The 17,078-nt window shown below is 40.7% G+C and overlaps 2 long non-coding RNA genes across 2 annotated transcripts in view; one reads left to right on the top strand and one right to left on the bottom strand.

The window, feature by feature from the left end:
• LOC116669852 (uncharacterized) overlaps positions 1-2,128 on the bottom strand; it is an 11,292-nt gene extending 9,164 nt beyond the window's left edge. Inside the window, exon 1 of the long non-coding RNA XR_004326877.1 lies at positions 1,804-2,128. This is a non-coding gene — a long non-coding RNA (uncharacterized LOC116669852). The remainder of the gene's footprint in view (positions 1-1,803) is intronic.
• The window catches only part of LOC116669868 (uncharacterized), an 827,043-nt gene that overhangs the window by 573,419 nt on the left and 236,546 nt on the right, over positions 1-17,078 (top strand). The window lies entirely within an intron of this gene.

The following is a 17,078-nucleotide window of genomic DNA, read 5'->3' as shown; positions in this document are numbered from 1 at the left end:
ATATATATATATATATATATATATATATGATCTCAACTGTAAGTTTATCATGCACAACATTTCGAATGTCACTGAGTTTTTAGGAGACAGGAGTAGGAATGAGCTAGCTAATTAATCTCCTCAGACTTTTCAAAACTGCATTAACTAGTCCACTAATGTTCCTAGTGTTTGGTGTTAGTTGTTAACGCTTGGTCAGCACATACCGTAGTACTACAATAAGAGCACTTTGTTTTTAACACTTTTTGATAAATTTCAATTCACACACTAATTTGTTCAATCAAGTGTTTTTTTCCGCATGGCAAAGCAAATATGTTACGCTAATTTTCCCTCTTATTCAATGATACCTACCAAAACTGTCTTCTAATATCCTTTTTCTCTGTGTCTCTGTAACTGTTTGGCTACCAATGTTTTAATCTGGCATTGCCAGACCTTCCTCCACAGCGCCGCGGAGTAGGGTCTGGCTAGTCCACATAGCATTCTGGAATAGGAGAAAAACGCGGAACTTGTTTTGGTGTACGTTTCAAAAGTTGTTTTAGTCGTGCAACAGAAACCTCAGATAGTCTAGCTAGCTGTCTGGATTTACCCTGCAGAGATCTGAGGACCAGGTAACCATAGTCCTCAGAAATCCACCGGAGGTTAGAATGCCAACACAAAGAATGAGGAAGGTGATGGACATCCGGCCTAAAATGAGGGACATCTGGATCGTATTTGTATTAGCTTTGTGCTTGGGAGAGACATATGTCATTTATACATATGTTTATATGGTTATTTGTCCATTTGGTTTACTGTTTTGTAGAATGGTCTGGAATATTGTAGCTGCTGTGTCATCTTTACATGATTTTTGTCTAGGTGGGTAGTGATGATGGTGTACGTGTTTTGTTGAAAGAATAATAATAAAAAAATGTCAATCACCAAAACATTCTGTTATTTAATATAAATGTATTGTTTCTGACTGCTGAACTTTTAAATACCAATTTAATCTACTGGTTGGAGAGTGTGTTAAATTAGCATATCTTACATTTTAAGTATTAATCTGCTATTCCTTTGCATTTGCTCCAAGTATGTACTAAGATCTTGCTCTGTGCTGCCTCATTTGAATGAACCCCTCCCGGTTGAGTCTCTCCACCCCCTGTGCCCTGTGCTGGCTGGCCACCAACATACCACACAGATGGACAGAGAGGACTTCAAGGTCAAGAATATAACTTGCTTGTTGGCTTTAGTTGTTGTGCTGCCATAAAAAAAAAAAAAAAAAAATGCCCCCAACATTGTGATGATAGGAGCAGTTTCTTGACCAACAGCTGCAACTCAACAGTCACATCGCCAGACCTCAGTCTTACGGGGGGCATATGAAATGCATGGGGGGGCACAATTATTATTAGCCTACAGTAGATACCAGTATGTATATAATATATATGTATAAATATATACTATTTTTTTTGTATATACTATATAATATACATATTAGATCACCAGAAGCATCTCTCAAACATCACATTTTAAAGCAGTCAACAGAGGGATATGCATTTCCATGAGACACACACACACGCACACACGCACACACACATACACAAGCACAGGCTTTGAACCCACCGGTACTTTGAGTGGAGAGCGGGAGGCGACATTTCTCTGAGCATAATGTCCTCATCAAAGTATTCTTCCACTCAGACCTGTACTTGTGAGTGAGGAGCAAGCTGAATCAGCTGGGCCTTGCGTCTGTGCAGCATACTGCGCCAATGCTCTGAGAAGACATTTTTGAGCGTGAAAAATGACTTTTCACACATTGCTGTGGAAGCTAGGGCAGACAGGCCCCGGGTCGGGCTCCGCGGAGCTACTAACATCAGGCTCAGACTGTCATCCAGGGTCTTCTTCTCCAACTCCAACATCAGGAGGCGTTGGTGTCACATCTAATGTGACAGAGGAGACTGCTGGTGGGCTTTTCAACCACTTACAGATTTCCATGACAAACTGAAGTGAGTAAGCCGGCAAAAACTCATCCAGCTTTCAAAAATGTGCGGTAACTGTTGAGCGGCTACCCTGACGTAGGCTACATCATGTACGTAGCCTAACTGTCTTTTTAGTAAGGCCGTGATAGGCGGTTGCAGTGTAGATTCCCATCAATCAAACTAAAGCACACCATCTTTATTTTTTGAATGTTTTAATAATAAAAAAATGCAACACAAAATTAGCAACTATGATAATATGAAATGAAAGTAATTTTTTAAGCAATCTGTTCCTGAAGTGGAGGGACACAAGCACTTTTGGGGGCGGGCCCGGTCCTCTGTGGCCCGCCGATAGCGAAGGGTGTAGTCTAGGTTAAGCCCTTACCTGAAAAAAAACCCACAGCCCTGGGCCTCATTTATAACCCCTATTTTCCGACGACGTTCCGAAGCGTCGCCCATCCCGCGAGCAATCGCTGCCATTCAACTCAATGCAATGCTTGATATTCCACCAGCTGCACCATGGTGCTTCCCAGCATCGTCCGTGAAGCTTCTCTCCGCTCCGCTAAAGATCCGCGCCAGGTCGGTTTTGACATGGGCCGCCGGGCCGCTCAGACAGCCGGGCAGGAAATAAAATAGCAAGAGTATCCAGTCAGTTTATGTCTCCTTTACAACTCCATGAACAACAAGAGATTTATCTTGGAGGAGAAAAAAAACATAATAGAGGTGAAAGATCTTTTTATAAAGACAACACCAGAAAAAGAAGGCATGGAGTTAGTTACAGGAGGGCTTGGAGTGGAAGGTAGAGACTAGCTTAATAAAGATTGAGAATCGAGAAAGCAGCGTGGATCATTTTGGATGGTAATGACAAACAGATGGTAATTTTGGTCCTTTATGAATGGCTAGACGTCTAACAAGCCGTTTCTTCCAAGGGCGTAACACTTCATTGTCTGAATTATGGTCAATTTTTTCTGCAACAATTTCTGCCTTTTCGGCATCAAGTTATGTGTAGGGAAAATTATAATAGGTTTTTTGAGTGGGTGTGATATGCAGTGTACGGAGCTCTCCACGGTGCGCCGGGAAAGATTTTGGACACTTAGCTGGACATTGCTGAATCTGTGAGGTCCTCACAGGCCTCTAACTTGCACAGGTGTCTGGTCCCTTATCTTGTGTCTGTCTGTGTGTGTGTGTGTGTGTCTGTTTATGTGTGTCTGATTATGTATCTGTTCATATGTGTCTGTATCTGCATGTGTTGTTTTGTCTCTCTCCCGTCTTTCATCTTTTTTTTTTTTTGTTGGCCCTGGGACCAGTTCTCTGTCTCAGGGTATTGTCTGTAATTGTTTGTCACTGTTTGCGTTTCTTAAATATATAAAATCTGGGGTGTGTTGCACTGGACAGTTTTGATTATTGCGTTTCTCATCCATTTTATGAGAGGTGGACAACCCTGAAAGGCTAGACTTATATTTTCCAACATCAGGCCCACTGATCTAACTGTAATATTATCACTGTTTGCTGTATTTGCTTGTTGTAGACTACACAGTACAGTGAGCTGTGGCTTTTTAAATAGCACTGTGTTGGAGTTCATCGTTGTTTGTTTTTAGCCTGCGGGTTGTGTATGGCAGCAGAGCATCCCATCTCTATCAAAGGGGAAAAAACATCACAGAAAGCAAAAGGATCCTCCGTCATTTGATTTGTGAGTCAAATGGAGTGAGCAGCAGTGATTCATCGCCGCCTCAGCGGCTCACTGCAAGGTGATTCAAGGAACACGAGGGAGTCCAGACGATGCTCTCTGACTTTAATCCAGGTCGCCCTTCCATTCCCGACTCAGTGTTGGAGAGGTACTGTCAGCCTTAACCTAAATTGGAGCCCTCCCCCTCCATCTTCCACTCAGATTCCATCTCAGGCTTGGCTGGGTTTGTCTTTCTGAGAGGAGAAGCGGTTTGGGAAAAAGTTGTCGGTTCCAGGCTAGCGTGCCACGAAGGGTAAGGAGGGGAATATGAGCTAATGAAGTCAGACCTGAGTTGGAACAGCAGTGCCTTTTTTCTTTTTCTTCCCTGAGCTCCACTTCCACTTGTTAACCTGACATGTTAGACCTCTGTAAGCGCTCTTGTCTCTCTCTTACCATCCCTCCATTCTGGTTTTCATTATCAATCAGTCTTAATCCACTGCCTCCCATTTTCTCCCGTTTTCGCCTCACGGCTCTCTGTGTTCTTTTTTGTCATTCCTTCCATTCCTTCGACCCCTCCATGTCATCCCGTATATACGTCTATCCCTGTTAATATGGGAACTGAAAAGGGCCTGAAGGTGACACTGTGACAGGCGAATCAAGCACTTGTTTGGCATCACTCACACCCGTCAGGGACTTTAATATGATTTCAGAGGCCATTTGCATTCCATTTGTGGCTATCGAAAGTTATCAATCAATTGTTTCCCTCGGCGATGTTGACTGACTACTGAAAGTCGGCCCCAAAAAAGAAAAGAGCGGCAGGAAAATTGAGCAATAGCATTCTGTTTTGAACAGATGATTTGAACTGGAAATGTAAAATATCTGAAGTGCCTGCATGGAAATGCATTGTTGTCAGGAAGCCACTTTCTTTGAATGCAAGTCCGATTTGTAGACTCATTAATGGAAAGACAACATCTGCACATGTAGCAGCAAGATTATATTTTCTTTGGGGGCATTTTTTCCCTTTTTTTTAGATAGTGACATTGGTTAGACATGAAAGATGAGAGAGAGAAGAGGGATGGCGCAGCAAAGGGCAACAGGTCGGACTCAAACCAGTGCCGCTGCAAAGGACTCAACCAACATGGGGCGAGCCAAAGGTCGGTTACTGGGTGAGCCAAAGGTCGCCCAATGTAGATTACATTTTTGTCAGCTCACATTTGTCTCATCTTTTCAACAACTTGATATTAATCAAACGCATTGCTCTCTAAAACAGCCATTAAAATTTTCTGATCTAGTGCCGCTATTGTTAATGTTTGGGTATATTCAGAACCCTAAAACCACTAAACCTGGTAAAGGTTAGGAAAATATTGTACTTATAGTTCCAAGGAATAGCCCACTCCAATGTCAGCTCCCCAGGTTGGGTGACCCAACCATCAGACATGAGGGACTCAAGTCACATGACTTGAAATTACTTGACTTTCTGTTTATTTCTGATATTAAGGAGGAGTTGACTTCATGATTTCAGAAATATATAAACTGATGAGAAAATCTAATTAGGTGATCTGATTGAGTGCTGTTGCAGGTGCGGCCGGGAGCCCATTGGTAATATTACCATCCTTGTAACTTAACGACATGGGTCCCTCTGCACCGGAAACATACAAGTTTGGCTATTAGGATTACACATCTGCATTACACACACGCACACTAACACATACACACACACGTAAGTATGTGAATAAAGCTAGGCACACAGACACACCACACACTGCTCTCACACACATGCTCATAGGCCTACACACATTCACTCACCACTAATAATAATTGTTCACTCACTCTCTGTCTCACACACGCACACATTCAATACACTGACAAATATTAACATATACTATCTATTCCACGTGATAAATACACTCAATCTCTCCAAATTACCTAAAGGTGGTGGGATTCAGCTACTCTAAAAGAATTTTTTTTTTCCTTTAAGAGAAGGAGTTAAAGGATGTGTTTCTGTCACCTAAAAGTGAGGCATGGCTGAAGAACATTATTTTACTTGGAAACCATTATACTTGAATTGTTTGAATGAATTTCATGATTAGATGTCATGTTTGAGGCATATTAAAAATATTGCATGTTGATTTATTGTTGGCCTAATATCTGTTTTAGGCTGTTTTTTATCTGTATAAATTTAAACTGTGTACATACTGTCGCAATGTCTTTTGAATATTGAGTAGGAAAAAAATGCAAATAAAACTCCTGTAGTTCATAACCAATGTCTTTAGCTTGTTCAAAAATGGAAATGTCTGTACGACTTGACTGGTGACTTGCTTGATTGTCACAAAAAATGACTTGGACTTGCTCAAGACTTGAAGATTAAGACTAGAGACTTGCCCATGTGTGACTTACACCCACCTCTGCCAACCATCTACCTCGGCCTTCTTTCGCATCACTAGAATGTCACTTCACTTCTGTATATGTGATAGAGGGACGGAGGGTTTGCAGTGAAGCTTTGCTAAATGTGTACAACTGAAACATAAATATGATGTGTGAAATCTCCCCCTTTTTGGTCTATTTTTCCTCCTCTGCTAAATTCTTTTTTATTTCTCCATCAATGTGATAAATGCTACTTCACCAATAGACCATATATTAAATACCTAAAATAGAAGTGTTTTAAGTGTTGTACTTAGCCTCAACAGCGCTCTGGGACGCCAGCAAAGAGCAGCAGCTGTTCAGCCACCAACAGGTGACTGAGCCGGCTACAGGCGCCGCCGGATGACTCTCCTTTCATGGGCCTTGCAGTCGAGTAGTAAAGCGTTATCACTGTCGCAGACTTATTTTCAATATTGGAATGAATCTGGAGAGTCTTGCTAGAGTTGGGGCGCTCCCGTTGTCTTAGTGTAAGGTGGTCATAAACTCATTCCCATTTTTTTTCCCATCAGACAAAATCAAACATGTGTGATATTATTCTAAGTTTTAGGTTTTGGTGGTGAAGTTAAATCATGGGAACATTGTCAACAACCAATGGGTGTGCTCCCTGCAGCACCAAACTCCAAGCAGCAAACGGCTAGAGCCAGTGGTGTTTATGGTTGCTATGGCGCTGCACTAAAACGGTAAAGAAGGAAAATTGCTGATATTCAACCCTTCTGAAGTGAGTCATCCAACGGGAGTTTTATCGGAAGATGAACACAGACCTCCGGGTACTGGAGACATTCATCTACATGTACGGCAGAACAGAAATTCTGCAAACATTCCCTTAAGTTACCAGCTAAAGCTAGCGGTAGCTAGCTAGCTTGGTTAAATTTTTCAGAATGCATCTAGTTGTACTCTTGTAATTTGTGACCCTGCATGATCCACAGGCTTTACATATTATGACAGATATTCTTTAGATGTGAGATGATTAGATGTCTGCTAAAAGTCTTCTACTGTATGGTAGCCATTAGCCAGTGATCCATTGGCAGTTAATTTCGTAGACATTTAAGACAAGACAATAACTTTAACACAACTTATGTGGAAAAGGGGAGTGAACCGCCCTCCGACCTGGCACTCAAACACCTGTCTGAGTGAAATGGTGCCTTTGGTGTGGAAGGCCAGTGTTCGATTCCCACTGCAATATATCAACCAGTGTGTCCCTGGGCAAGACACTTAACCCATGCTCCAGAGGTGTGTCACCTCTGATATATAGCAATAGTAAGTCACTTTGGATAAAAGAGTCAGCTAAATGACATGTAATGTAATGTCTCCTTTCTCAAAACAACGTTCCTACAGCTTTTGGTGCTTTTTGCCAACAGGTAAGGCCTGACAGCCATGAAAGACAATAGAAGCCAATAGAAAGATAACGTGGCGTGACAAATCCAAAATCTTTTTTCTATGCTATATCCTCATTTGCTTCTTTATTATGTACACAAAGTTAAACCTAATTTATTCCAACACAACAACCCTGCAATTGATTCTACCTTCATGAAGGTTGTAAAGATCTGTTTGTGTTGAAACTGTATGAGAGAGGTGTGTATTTTACGGTCATTTTAGAGTTGAAGGAGACACAGCTATGGGATCTTATTATTTTACAATGAAAGGGCCATGCTTATTCCAAAGTAGGTCAATTTGTCTGACATGAAATGTGTGAGTTAAGTTTTAATGTCCTAGATAATTTGCCCTAGCTCTGTCCTTCTCCTCCTTCTTCCATTCTTACAACCAAACACCCTCTGGTTTTCTCTTTCTCACCAACTGGTGCACCCTTGAGTTGCCGATGCCTCGCCCGTGCTGCTGTAAAACTCTGATGAATCTCTTCATTTAGGAGCCTCTTAAACAAGCTTGGCCTCCAGAGGAGATCTTTAACAGACTCGTTCTCAATTACAGGCTGGGAATGGAGTTGGAAAGCAAACCATTAAAACCAGCCAGGCAGTGGCAGATCGGGCAGAACTTGTTAGGAGACAGTGTTGTAATGAGGAGCGTTTAAGGCTTAGGCGAGGCTGTCTTTAAAAAAAAAACACCAGAGCCGAGACTGCTGGAATCACTCAAAAGGTTGTTTGGGGTAAGGTCAGCAAGAAATTCACTTCAGATGTGAAATAAGCCACATTTCAGACTCCTGACCTCAGTAATTTTCTAAACTTCCAGAATTTGCCCTGCTGAGGACTGGTCTGTTTGTTTTGAAGAGCAAGAAAATGAATAAAAGCTGAGAGACAATACATTCTGACAGAACAGAAGCCGCGAGGGGCTGCTACTCTGCTATGCACCGACTCCGTTAGAACTGTTGTTACACTAATGTCTCAGATTGAATATGGCAATCATTTATTGATGTTAAAAGATGATTTAAAAGTTGTATCTAATCTGAGGATGGGGTGGGAGATGTAAGCGGATCTGGGAGGAGAAAAAAAAAATCAGTCATTGTGTGTGACCTGGTAAGCGTTCATGTCAGGTGAAAGGAGTCTTCTTCGGTGAGCTGATGGAAAAACAGCCTGCAGCTATAACTGTGTCAGAGCTGGGATTCAACATCAGCGCTCTCATGGAAAAAATGATCCATTCAAGCATTCAGTAACACAGTCGCTTCAGATAAAGACGCAGGGAGTGGGGATCTGAGTGCACACGGGTACAAACACTGAGAGACACACACAACACACACACACACATTGTCACAGATGTGCACACACATATAAGCGCAAACACAGTACACAAAAACACATACAGCAAATATTTTTGCTGAGGAAATATAAAACAATTAATAAAGTTAAACAATAACACTGTATACACTATATGCACAAAGTAAACTTTACGGTAATTACGATCAATAAATCAATCACTCAAGATTAAGACAAACGTTATTGATTCCGCAAGTGGAAATTACATTTTTTTCACCCTGTTGTTCGGCATAGAACACATTGGACCTGGAATGCAAGAAAACAATGCAATAATCCAGTTAACATCAGGGGGAGAAAAAAAAAAAAGTGGAAGAAATATGCACATACTTTTAGTCAATCATAATAATACATTTACAAAAGCTCATTTAGATGTTCACTGTTCTTATTTTGAAATGTGAGTATAGTCATAGTAAAGCTATAATAAAGTAAAGGATGTTGTCTGGAAAATCTGTAAAAGCTTTGTTTCAAGACCATTTTATTTCATATTTGAATTTGTAAAAATTACAATTGTACTGTCGTCGTATTACTGTTTTCAGAATAAATTAAAATGTCACTTCCACGCGTGTAAATTGTACAACACTTATCACCTTTTCATAGATAGGTTTGTTTTTTTGTTTTTTTAAAAGGGGAAATATTAAGTGCGAATGTTCATTTTTGACTTTGAAAAACGTACTTTAACAAAAAATCAAATCAGATGCTGATAAAATGCTACAAAGATCAAATACATTTTCTTTAGTCAAAGTACAATTAAAGGTTGTTTTTTGAATTACATCACTGGATATACGGCACGACGAGTGTGATTGCTGATATTACAGTATATGTATCTGATGTTCTGCATGTGTTTTTAATAATTTGTCAGAAACAATCCTAGTTCTCACATAAATCTGATCTCATTTTAAACCCAGAATTAGATTTAACCACAAATCTCACTATATACTAAACCTGATTTAATTTAATAATTTAAGATCTTGAAGATTTTCTTCATTACTTAGTTCCCATGTGAGGACATTTAGTCCTCATAGAGATAAAGAAACAACAACAACGCACATGCCTCTCCTATCATTCATTCAGGAGCACTCATCATAGATCGAACCATTTATTGCAACAAATGGAAGAACAGTTATGCTTGACGCTGATGTGTCCGCTCTAGATAATACTCCCTGGACCAGCCAAGCAGCATGCTAAGCTGAAACAGGGAGCAACCCCCCCCCCCCCCCCCCCCCCCCTTGTTTGCAAGAGTGAGCCAAAAGAAAGAAGAAAGACATTGAAAACCATTTTAAACTTTGAGTCATGTTAGGACATTTAAAAGGACCTCCTCGATGTGAGAATAGCTGTGATTGGAGTGTGTCAGATAGGTGTGATAATTCAATCAGTGGGCACATGACTCCCATGTCCTGCATACAAGCTTAATTTTGTAGAAAGTGCTGGGGGGCGTGATGTCCAGTGAGTGGCAACAGATAAGTCACACCTGATCCTCTGAAAAACTAAGGTGCAGTCTTATCCAAATGGCCCCTGGCCCTAACACGCTCCAGAACAGCCAAACCAGCCACGACAACAGCTGTGTTAGAAACCGTTCCCTATCATGGATATGGTGCACTATATAGTGTTTGCCATTTGGAAGTGGTGTTTGAATTCTCCCTGGCTAATTTTGGGGTGGTAGTAGCTCAGTCAATAGGGAGTTGGGTTGGGAACCGGAGGGTTACCGGTTCAAGTCCCCGTATGGACCTAAGTATGGTGGTGGACTGGTAGCTGGAGAGGTGCCAGTTCATCTCCTGGGCACTGCCAAGGTGCTCTTGAGCAAGGCACCGAACCCCCAACCGCTCGGGGCGCCTTTCCATGGGGCAGCCCCCTCACTCTGACATCTTTCCATTAGTGCATGTGTGTGTAATTCAGGCCTGTGTGTAATAACAACAGAGTGAAAAGTGTAGTTACCCCTTGTGGGATTAATAAAGTATAATAATAATTTAATTTACTATATAGTCCACTATAAAATAGTTCAAGCAGTTTAAGTTTATTGTCATATGAACCTTAGTACAGACTACCACAGTAATGAAATACAATATGCCGTATTGCAGTCTCTCAGCACCAGTCAACAGTTATAATAATAACAACAATAATAATAATATAAATGACATTAAAACTTTAAAACACCACAATAAACAGTGGCTAAGTGACTAAATCCAGGCCCCGGCCCTCCTTCCTGCTGTGCCGTCATTCAATAACCCTATTACCTGGGGGTAAAAACTATCCCTATAACATGATGTGCGCGTTGGGATACTCTGCAAACGTCTCCCTGATGGAAGGTGGGGGAAGAAGTTATATGCAAGATGACTAGAATCCTGAATAATACTACGTGCCTTCTTTGTACTGCGTTTCCAGTAAATATGTTGCAACGGTTCAAGTGGAACTCCGATGATTTTAGATGCAGTTTTGACCACCTTTGTCAGAAGAATACGATCATGTGAAGTAGCCCTACCAAACCATACTAAAATGTTACCTGTCAATATTGTACAATTGTACAACAAAAATACCCACATTGCACAGCTTATTTGAGTGTACATAAGATGTACCCTACATTTAACTCCCTCATACCACAATGCAATGTTATCCCAGAGGGGAAAGAGAAGCAGAAGCCCCCGCGAAAACTGAAAGAGAAAATGGAGCTGGCTTTTGTTTCTAAACAGTAGAAATTTGGGGGGGTGCATGGGCAAACTAATGGTGGAGCTCGCGCAGTTGTGTGAAGTTTCGTTCGTCAAAGCAGACGTCACGATTTCGTTTCCGACCACACCTAAGGAATGTGGAATCTGCGCGTCTCTCCCGGACCGATCCACCGGCGGATATTTCTGCTGTTTCTGCACCATGAAGGTGATGGGAGTATTTATAGAAACACCCACTGATGAACTCAACTCTGTGATTTTGAAGCTTGCTGGGCCAATTCTCTAATCTGCTCTTTGTCAGCATTTTGCTTTAACCTTCAGATCCAGAACATGTTTAGGCGGCTGTTTGCTAATTAATACAGACTCTACGGTGGCAGATAACACAGCGTGTCATTCATACAGACAGCCACCAGTGCTTTCATCTTCAAGTATAAAACACAAGATGAAATGGAGCAAAGAGTTTGCTTCCACTGAGCTAATTTTTGATTTCTTAGAGTGTGTAGTTTAGGGCCTCACAATGTACTTTGTAAGTGAAATGTGAGGGGAAGGAAGTGTATGCGAGTTTTGTTTTTTTGTCCTGTATCTTATAACACAAAACACACAGACAATCCGTCCTGTGCATGAGACGATATCCATTAAACATGGATTATAGTTTCAACATCAGACTGAAAGTGTAATCCATTCCTTTGTGTCTTCCCGACTTGATTACAGCAATGTCTTTTGTTCTGGTCTTCCAAATTGTGCCACTAGGGCCCTTCAACTTGCTCAGAACACTGCAGCCAGAATCTTGACAAAAACTAGAAAATATGATAACTTAACACCCATCCTGGCCTCTCTTTCCTGGCTCCCAGTGCCAGCTAGAGCTGATTTTAAGGTTATTCTTTTAACATATAAGGCACAATATGGACTCACACAATGTTGTTAATCTGAGATTATTACACTGGCAGGCTCTCTCTCCTGGTCATTCCCCCAGTAAACTCACAATGTGTTGGTTATAAAGCACGGGTCTCCAACGTTTTCTTCAACGCATCTGAACTCCTTAACTAAAAGAGGGACTGCCTACTACATAGTGGATAAAATGAAATTGCATATTAAATTGGGCCTACTATAACGTGGCCTTCATACATACCTTTTATGCATAGAATCCCAAGCTTTTAAAATAGCCTCATCATTGTTGGCATGGTTTTATAAAGCCCATGTCTGTTTTAATTTGACATAATTTGTTTACATACATGAGCCACAGTGAATCTTCAGGATAAACAGGGTTGTGAAACAATGCGATGAGGATTGTTTTGTGTTCTGAGTCTTATCATCTACTGGCTCGACTTCTGAAACAGTGGCGAGATCTCGGAGAACAAAGCGACCTGTGGCAGGGTCCAGTTCACGATGTTCTTAAAGTTTAATGAGAAACTCAAGGATATACAGGACATATTTTCTAGCAATTGCTACATTTATTTGGATGACGTGTAGTAAGATAAGAGAGTCAGGATGGGAAGGAGGATTGTTCCAAGGTCTCCTCACACAGAAATGAAAACAGTGCTACATAAAATACATACAAATGGATAAGAACAACTTTCTTCTAACTTCTCACAGAATGGAATATACCATTATTCATAAAAACAGTATGTGTGTATGGCCTTAGTGACTACCTTACATGTAGGATAGTGTTTTTAGTTTAGCTCTAATTATTTTATTTTGAACAAGTAAAAACATAAAAAATAAGATACATAAAAATAGTCAAATAATAAAAATAGTCAAATAAAAAAAAAAAATATATATATATTTAATGCAATATCTACATTCCCTATAATCAACAACCAATTTGGAAAATTGGATAAATGTTTACTAATGGAGTGCAATGGAAATTTCTACTCCAAACTTTTGACCAGTAGTGTTTATATATTTTGTATAACTCAAATAAGGATTTCCATGTTCCAAAAGGAGTAGGAGGAGTAGAGAGTAGGACATTTCTGGTCCTACCCACATTTCTGGTCCTACCCACTTGTTTCTATGTTTGTACTTTAGTTAAGTACAGTCTTTAATTATATTTAGGTTCCCAAAGTTGAATGTTAAATCTGTGAACTTGCTGAAGCAGAGTGGGAAGAATAGATCAGTGTTTTATGTGGAAAGTCTTTTGAGGAGTTTTGAGGAAAGTAGCACACTCTCTACCCTATCCAAAATGTTCCTCTCTTCCTTTTTTCCCCTCTCCTAACTCGTGTTGATGGGACAGGTTAGCCCAGTTCAGCAGGGCTACCTCCATTCAGCAGGTATGTCCTCTTTCCACTGTGACCAGCATCTGGTCAGCCAAAGGTTGCCATTATTGTCCCAGCCAACAGCAGCAGTGACCGGGCCAAGCCTTGCCAGGGCTCCCTTCAGTGGCCTGGCTCTGGGCCGGTCTAATTTGAAAAAAAGCATATTGATATTTTTTGTTTTCCCTTTCATTCACTTTTACTTTTATACTTTACGTAGTTTTAAAACCTGTACTTTTACACTATTACTTGAGTTAAGCTTGAGTTGATACGTCAACTTCTACAAAAGTCTTTTTAAACCCTTGTATCTATACTTTTACTTGAGTAATGAATGTGAATACTGTTGACACCTCTGGACAACGGCAATGGGAAACCAAAAAAAATGTCTTGGTGTCTTGCAAAGAAATCACTCCACTGCAGCGAGAATTAACAACTCCAGCTCTGTTGCTCTCACCCTCATGAAGTGTTCATCTCAAAATCTGCCTAACACCCATTCTGGACCACCTCCAATTTGCCAGAACAGAAACATGGAGGACGCCATTTCCATGGCGCTACACTCCTGTTACCTTGGCATCAACATCTCCCTCTGTAACTGGATACTGGTACACACCAGTATGTTGGTTTACCCAAACACACCTCCTCAATCCTCTCACCCAGAACACTGGCGTCCCACAGGGCCACTGTCCTCTCCTCTACTCCTTCTTCACCTTCGCCTGCACACTTGTATGGTTGCAATAGCATTATAAAACTCTTTGTCTACATAGATGATGTTTCATTCCGGGATTGTTCCATTCCAGGGTTCATCAGGTGCTGCCGGAAAGTCCGCCCGTCTGAATGTCGCGTCAACTTCCTCTTTCTTTGTGTTGACGTTCTAAAACATTTCTGAGGACTATGGTTCCCTGGTCATCGGATCTCTACAGAGTAAATCCAGACAGCTAGCTAGACTACCTGTCCAATCTGAGTTTTCCGTTGCACGACTGGGGAGCAGTTAACCATAGTCCTCAGAAATCCACCGGAGTTTAGAACGCCAATACGAAGAAAGTGGAAGGTGACAGACGTCTGACAGACGGCCTATAATAAGGGACATCTGGCGGAATTTCCAACAGCGCTTGAACAATCCTGGAAATGAAACGTTGACTTGCTGCGATTTCTTTGGTCCACTGCTGTGTGCTTTCTGACATCCACCTCACCCATGAACACCTTGATTTGTGTCAGAACAATTTTTGGTCTTCCTCTCGGTTGTTGCCATGATGATTGATCAGCAGGCTCATTTCTCTGCATCCACATTCATTGGAGGAGATTTTCATTGACTATTTATGGTTGTATGTGGGCGTATAGGAGGCTGATCCATCCACATGATGAATGCACACTATCAAGTGTACTCAAGGTTTTATTCTTCAGAATACATCTTGACATACATTTCTTCCCTCATTAATACATATGCAAACATTTAATGTGGATTCTATGCACAGCTTCATTAGGCCATATTGTGATTTTTTTCATACTCACGGATTTTTCTTTAATTTGTTACTCTAGATGTGTGTGCAACGTATATATTTTTTGAAAATGTATCACTTCTGTAAGTGGTCATGAATGTTTTCAGCAAATGGTGTTTACGCATTTGTTCATTATCTGGGGAAGATGAAGCTCCACAGTAGGAGCCCATGTAAATGAAATGCTGAATGTCAGCAGGAGGATCTTGTACAGAAAAAAATTACGTGTAATATCTTTACTAAAACATTTAATTACATGAGCAGTATCAGTCCAAATATGCGAGTTGACTGACATCCATTGACACACATCTTGTCTTATTTCCTGTGAAGTAGATTAAGTGTTAGTAAAGTTTTGTGATCAGCTTTTTTGATTACTAACAAGTGTATACATTTAAGTATGCAAACATTTGCAGTAGAATGGATCATTTTGAAATGTTCAGTAACTGTCAATGTGGCATGGCACTCGTTGTATTTAGTGTTGTAAAGCACACTGTCAGTGGCCAGCGGGTTGCTTCAGGGACCAATGAGCGCTCCAAACTCTGTACAACACTTTGTAATATGCAAAGGCAGGATTTTACAACTCTGAAAATATATCATGGTGGCAACTATTGTATATCGTGTATCTTGAAGTAAACAGAGATAGTTTTTCTACATCTATAGCCTTCTGCAGAAATTTGGGTATCTTTTGAACAATATGACAAAAAAATACAAGTTAAATAAATAATCAGTTCACTACTTTTATTGAATGTGTGTTTATTGTCAATGTCATAGCATTTTGCAGTGCACAGTTGTACATTTCTGTGGGTCGTTTTCTTTCATTTAGTTGAACTTGTATGTGTTCAAAACAGAAAAATACCTGCCCTGCTCTAATAAAGAAATATTTTGGATAACTTTGAGTGATTATTCCCGTTTGCAGCCACAGAATGGATTTGGTTTAATAGGATTTGGTTTAGGAATCATTCAGTGGTTTACTTTAGCACTTTTCATTAGTTTTTATAATGGAGTTCTGTAAAATATTGTTTTTTTACGGGTTGCCTGGATTTTCCGAAGAAGTCCCAGACATTCCACCTGGCATTTCATAATTAGCACTGCAGCAGATGTCACACACGCAGCTCACTTGATCACGCAGCAGAATTGATAATTGCAAACGTTGTTGATGATGGATATAACACTGCGTTCTTTTGCCCAAATAATTATACAAATAATATTTAAAAAATGGGTTTGGGAATGCATATTTGAATGATATCACTACATTACTGGGGCTAAGAAAATAAATTATTAAAAACAGCCATTTCCTGTGATCTGATTCTTCTAATTTTTGGGGAAAATATTAAACCCTAATCAGCACCTATTGGGCTCTGTCTTCATTACTAAAACTAAGAACCAAACTAAAACAGAAAAAAAAAAATATTTATCATTATTTAGTTCTCATGTCTGCATTGTTTGTCCTTCCCAGCCTCCCAAAGAACCCACTCGTACTACCACCCCCCCCCACCACACACACACACACACCCTTTACTTGCCCAATCAATGAGCTGAGAAGTGGAGCTAAATACACTTGACCTTGGCAGACCAGCGGGGGCCACCCTGGCATCCTGGGTCCCTGGCTCGGTGCCAGCGCTGACGATGCCGGGAGAGTTTGGCAGGGATTATGGTCTTTGGGTGAAGATTACTATGGCATGTTCAAATGGGAGAAGGAGGTTGCCAAGAGGATGCCTGTGATGTTTATCTGGGGCTCTGGCTCATCCATCCACACATATAGGGAAATGCACACCTGCAGTGATACACATGAACCGTCTCACGGCCGTTCGTAAAATGGTCGCGGCATTTTTAATCTATTGATTTGTGTACAAGGACATGTTTATGTCGTTTTTTTCATGGTGGTGTGCACATTTTAAATCTAATGTATTTCACTTTCTCCTAGGGACCGATCTATCTATCTATCTA

This window comes from Etheostoma spectabile, chromosome 20 (assembly GCF_008692095.1).
Source record: "Etheostoma spectabile isolate EspeVRDwgs_2016 chromosome 20, UIUC_Espe_1.0, whole genome shotgun sequence".
NCBI lineage: Eukaryota > Metazoa > Chordata > Actinopteri > Perciformes > Percidae > Etheostoma > Etheostoma spectabile.
This window is presented reverse-complemented; position numbering and strand designations above follow the sequence as displayed.